We start from the raw sequence: 6,000 nt of genomic DNA, 5'->3' as shown, positions 1-6,000 counted from the left end.
TAGGCCTGAGCGGGACAAAATATAGGTAGGCGGGGAAAACTAAACTGAATGCTGGGAGAAAGAAGGCAGAGTCAAGAGATGCCATGTAGTCCTGCCAAAGACAGACACTGGACAGAACCTTGTCGGTAAGCTACAGCCACGTGACCATACATGGATTAGTAGAAATGTGTTAAATTAATATGTAAGAGTTAGCCAATAAGAAGCTAGAGCTCATGGATCAAGCAGTGATTTAATTGATAAGTTTCTGTGTGGTTATTTTGGGGCTGAGCAGCTGGAAACAAACAAGCAGCTTTCTACAACATTCCAGGACAGAACTGAGGACATTTCCTGCTTCGGACCAAGGACAAGAGTGTGACAGATCAGTTTTAGGGTTCCTGCCACCTTTTCTAGCTATCTTTTATCCCCTGTCCTTATCAACTGGGGACAAGGAAGATGCTCATCCAAGACAGGGGTAGCTGAGAAAAATCCAACGCCACAGAACTCCTCCAGGCAGGGAGCTTTAAGTAGAGAGGAATGTGGGCTGGACTGCGGTGGGAGTTCACACCTTTAATTCCAGTACTGGAGAGGCAGAGGCAGGCAGATCTCTGTGAGTTCTAGGCTGGCCTGGTGTATGCAGCGTGAGTTCCAGGACAGCCATGGCTGCACAACACAGTGAAACCCTGTCTTGAAAAACAAACAAACAAAAACCAAACCAAAACAACAACAACAATAGCAGAGAAATACGTACTGAAGCTTATAGAAGGGACTTTGAAACTTTTCAGAGGCTCATGAATCTTCCAAAGTATCAAGCACTGTGCTTCAAGATGGGAAATAAAATACCAGCCCTGGTCAGACACACATTTCTGGGAATCTCTTCCTTCTATTTCATCCTTTCTGTGAGCAAGACCAGGAGAGATGCCTCTGTGTGACATCACAGTGTGACATCACACCCCACCACCTGTGAGCTCCACTGTGAGAGGCGCCTCCATGTGACATCACAGTGTGACATCATACCCCACCACCTGTGAGCTCTACTGTGAGAAGTGCCTCCATGTGACATCAGTGTGACATCACAGTGTGACATCACACCCCACCACATATGCCCGGGCTCTCATAGGACCAGACATAGCTCTGTGCACCCTTTCTCAGAAGCCGTCAGATTCTCCCTTTAGACTCTGGGTTTTTCCGCTGTCCATATTCATGCCTGCTGCTTTGACTACCAAAGTCTGACCACACTGTCCTGATGCCTTTAAGCCCGGGTGGTGTCCTAACTGTTCTACAGCAGGCAAGTGCCCTCTGGGGACTACTCACATGTCTCCAAGTGCCAGTCCAAAGGCCTCATTGATAACACACTGGGCTTGAAGTTTTAGTCCCGGCCCCTGGCATTCAGAAAGGAACTTTCATTTTCTTAGTACTGGTCTCAGGTCATGAGCTTAGCCTCTGCTCCAGCTCAGCCACAGAACAGGGGGCCCTCTCCACTCAGGGTCAGTTCTGTCGATCCTGTTGGCACACATACTCTCTCAGCAGGGGCTCCTAAGTGCCTTTAAATTGACCAGTGTTCTGTTGGTGTCTGACTGCAAAGGAGATGTGTCAAGGGGCAGAGCCTGTACATTGTGCCAGAATGGGGTGGAAGGCAGTACCAGTCCGTGGTGGTATCCTATCCATACCAGCTTCTGTATGCCAGTGCCTCATCCCACTCGGTGCGTATCCTGATCTCTCTTCATTTTATATTATTTCTTTGTTTGTTTGTTGTGTGTGTGCATGTGAGCATGTGTGTGTGTGTGTGTGTGTGAGAGAGAGAGAGAGGGGGGGGGCAACTAGTGGGGATTTGGCTCTCTCTTTCCAACACGCGGGTCCTGGTATTCAAACTTAGATCAAAGGCTTGCTGGTGGGCACCTTCACCTACTGAGTCATCTTTCTAACTCCAGCTTTAATTATTATTATCATTATCATCATCATCATCATCATCATCATCGTCATCGTCATCGTCATCGTCATCATCATCATCATCATTATTTAGACAGGGTTTCATGATAGAGCCCTGGCTGGCTTTGAACATAAAGAGATCCACCTGCCTCTGCCTCCTGAATGCTGGAATTAAAGTGTGTGTCACCATACCTGACTCAGGCTTAGACCTCGATGGCTAGGGTTTCCAAGTCCATTCTTCCTTGCCCACGTTCTTGCTGTCAGCAGAGCAGGGACAAAGGATGCAACTCTGTGGTCTCGTTCGCAGAGGCCCAAGGAGTCCCCTCCATCTTTCAACGACTTTGACTCAGGAAAAGTCAGTCGCTTGATTTTGCTACAGAAAAGGCCTTTGGGATGAGCTGGTGTGAAGCAGAGCTGGTGTGAAGCAGAGCTGGGTTCCTTACACACATCTGTGTGTGAGGGCAGAGGTGAGAAAGAGGAGTCAGAGAAAGAAGCAAGCTGCACTCTGAGTGTGGGCGGTGGTGACGCCACAAGGGATGAGCAGGCAGGGAAGGGGACAGCTCGGGAGGAAATGTCTCAGGGATGAACAGCAGGGAAGAGAAGGTGGGAGTCCCCAGGCATCTTCTAACTGGACCGCCCTTCCCACCCTGGCAGCAGATGTCGCCTCCAGAAACCTTGTGTTTCCTTCACTCTGTCCGCCGCTCAGTCTTCTGTCCTCGTGTTTGTCATTCCTACAACCAGTTCTCAGTCTGCCCTAAGCAATGATTCTATGAACAGAAACCCAGGACGTAGGTATAGGTCTTTCAGAGAAAAGTCGGGGCAAGTGTCTTCAGGGTAGCCATGCATGCTGGTTTGGTGGCTTCTGAAGCCGCACTGGAAGGGTTGATAAGGGACGTAAGTGAAGTCACAGGTGGTTCCTAGGCACAGGGTAAAATTGCAGCTGAAAAAGGTGAAACCCTGGGTCACAGGTTACAGGGCAAGTTAAGATTTTTTTTTTAACTGTAAACAAGTTTAGTTTTATACATGAGACTGCCAGGAAGTTATCTGGAAAAGAAGTGAGGCTGTACTGGGAAGCCACCGAGCTTAGGCCTTCAGCACGGCTCACTGATGTCTAGCACAAGGTTTATCTGTACGGAAGGAATATTGCTGTGTGTTAGCAAGGCTCACGGCAAATGTGGATTGCGCTGGAGTTCTCGATGCTCAGCCTGACTTCTGTTTCCCGCAGACCCTCACTTCTCAGTTTTCCCATCTCTCTACCCTGCTTCACGTCTCTTACTTCCTTTGGAGCCTTGTGCATTGTGCTCCTTTCCGTGGCCATAGAAGCCACAGAGATTCCTCGAGTATTTCCCTATGAGGCCAGCTCTGCCATCAGTGCAGGCTGTGGCTGCCTCTGTCTGAACAACAGGTGTTTCCTGGAGTCACGCTTCTCCTGGGCCCGCTCTGAGAGGGAGACACACGAGTCCCCTGCTGTGATGTTCAAATGCACCCGACTGTGATGTAGTAGGAAACCATTTTCATGGCGGCCGAGGACATGCCTGTGACGCAAACAGCAGCACCAGGAGTGGTGTTTACCCCTCTCACCATGCACTCGGTGAGTTTCTATCCAATTATGTTCTGCTTTGAAAAGTGTGGTTTTCCCCCAGTAAGTCAACCTAACATCCCCAGAGTAGCACACGGTTTGTAAACCACTGTCTCCTTCATAGTAGGTTTATTGGGTTTGGGAGGGTGGGTGTGGGCACTATACCAAACGTTTGGAGACAGACATACATTTGTTTTCTTCTTTCTCAAAATGCACAGCTTTGGGAAGAAAAGGACGTCTTGTCTTTCAAGCTGTTGTCTCTACAATGTGTTTAAAATAAATCCATTCAGACATTCAGCAGATTTTCCCTTCTCCTCAGCCTTACTGCTCCCTGACTGGGCACTCTGTGCGTGGGATATTATGGAAGGACAGAGCAGTGAGCTTGAGGAGCAAGAAACTTTGTCCATGGTCACACCCACTGTATGCCTACTTGACACAAGCTAAAGTCATTTGAGAGAAGGGAACCTCAACTGAGAAAATGCCTCCCTAAAATCAGGCTGTGGGCAAGTCTGTAGGGCATCTTCTTAATTGGTGATTGATAGGGAGGGCCCAGACTATTGTGGGTGGTGCCATCTCTGGGCAGTGGTCCTGAGTTCTATAAGAAAGCAAGCTGAGCAAGCTATGGGGAGCGAGGCAGTAAGCAGCTCCCCTCCATGGCCTCTGCATCAACTCCTGCCTCCAGGTTCCTGTCCTGTTTGAGTTCCTGTCCTGACTTCCATTGATGATAGACTATACAATGTGGAAGTCTAAGTCAAGTAAACCCTTTCCTCCCCAGCTTGCTTTTTGGTCATGGTGTCTCTTCACAGCAATAGAACAATGACTAAGACATTCTTTAAAACCAAAGAATAAGTTACACACTTTGAACATGCGGTGATGGGACAGGCACAGACGAAACGTTTTTATCCCCAAAGGTTGAAATGGTGGGTAGCAAGGAAGTATCAGACCAAAGCAAGACCAAAGCTGCCAGGGCAAATGTCACCTCTAACACTTTCCATGTAGACACACACGCTCTCTCTCTCTGTCTCTCACACACACTCATTCATACACACCACCCTCATCCACGTACATATGCTCACACATACTAACACTCACTCAGAATCACTCATCGCCATGCTCGCCCACATACACACACTCGCATACACACTCTCTCTCGCACACTCACACCTTTATATTTAGCTGCACTCACCCTCCACACTCATCCACATCCACACCCTCACATATACACTCTCACACACAGACTCGGATACACTCTTCTCCCCAGACTCTCACATATGCCCTTTGCGCGCGTGCGCGCGCACACACACACACACACACACACACACACACCACGCACACATCTTATCATTGTGTAAACACCAGAAGGGTTGAATAACTGCAGTACCTTTGCCTCAAGGTCTGACTGGTTTTTACAGCGTGACTCTGAGGACTCTGTCGTCGGGCAGATTTGACTAGGAACCATATTGCCCTGCATAACTGTAAATTCTTCTCTATCAGCTGATTTAGCATTAAAGCCATCTGTGCCAGTTCTTCTCATTTAGAGGAGTGATTTCTCTAACAACTGAGCAAGTCATCTTTTCTTTTTTCTGACTCCAATGCAGCAAAATCTCATCAATAGTTCACAGAGCAACTCAAAAGTCAAGCCCAGGAATTTTGGTTCTGTATTTTTTTATTTAAAGATGTCTGTGGGCCTTGTGAGCAGCCCAGGACAAAGTGTGTCATATCCTGCCAGGACAGACAGCCACCAGCCTCCCATGTAGTGTGCAGCACCCTTTGTCAGGACAGACAGACAGCCACCAGCCTCCCATGTAGTGTGCAGCACCCTTTGACAGGACAGACAGCCACCAGCCTCCCCATGTGTGTGCAGTACCCTTTGTCAGGACAGACAGCCACCAGCCTCCCATGTAGTGTGCAGCATCCTTTGTCAGGACAGACAGACAGCCACCAGCCTCCCATGTAGTGTGCAGCACCCTTTGTCAGGACAGACAGCCACCAGCTTCCCATGTAGAGTACAGAGTTCTTTGTCAGGACAGACAGTCACCAGTCTCCCCATGTATATGCAGTACCCTGCTGGGATAGACAGTCACCAGTCCCTCCTCCCCCAGTGGCTGCTCAGCCCTGCCTGCACCCCCAAGCTTTACTTGGAGGCCTGGCTGGTAGACACGGTCTTTGGCCCAGATGGAATCACAGTTCCAGAAGCCAGTGGATGAGTCAGCCTTGTTGGGGGTGGACATAGCCGATCCTGGGACCCCTGCTGAAGTCACCGTCTTTGGATGGTCCAGTGCATAGAACAGCATGAGGAGCACGCTCCTGAGTCTGGGCACATAGCACATCCCCTGAGAAGGGGGAGCAACTTCAGGAGCTCCTGGAGCATACTCCTAGGGTCAGACACTCAGAGGCCTGTGCACACAGTGAAGTGGGGAAAGGGGACTCAGCGCGAGGCAGCCTTGCTGTTGTTGGACGTGAAATGAAACACTAAGCCCTAAGTCTCAGCCTTCATTCTAGATAGCATCCATGGA

Source organism: Microtus pennsylvanicus, chromosome 10 (assembly GCF_037038515.1).
Source record: "Microtus pennsylvanicus isolate mMicPen1 chromosome 10, mMicPen1.hap1, whole genome shotgun sequence".
Lineage (NCBI taxonomy): Eukaryota > Metazoa > Chordata > Mammalia > Rodentia > Cricetidae > Microtus > Microtus pennsylvanicus.
This window is presented reverse-complemented; position numbering follows the sequence as displayed.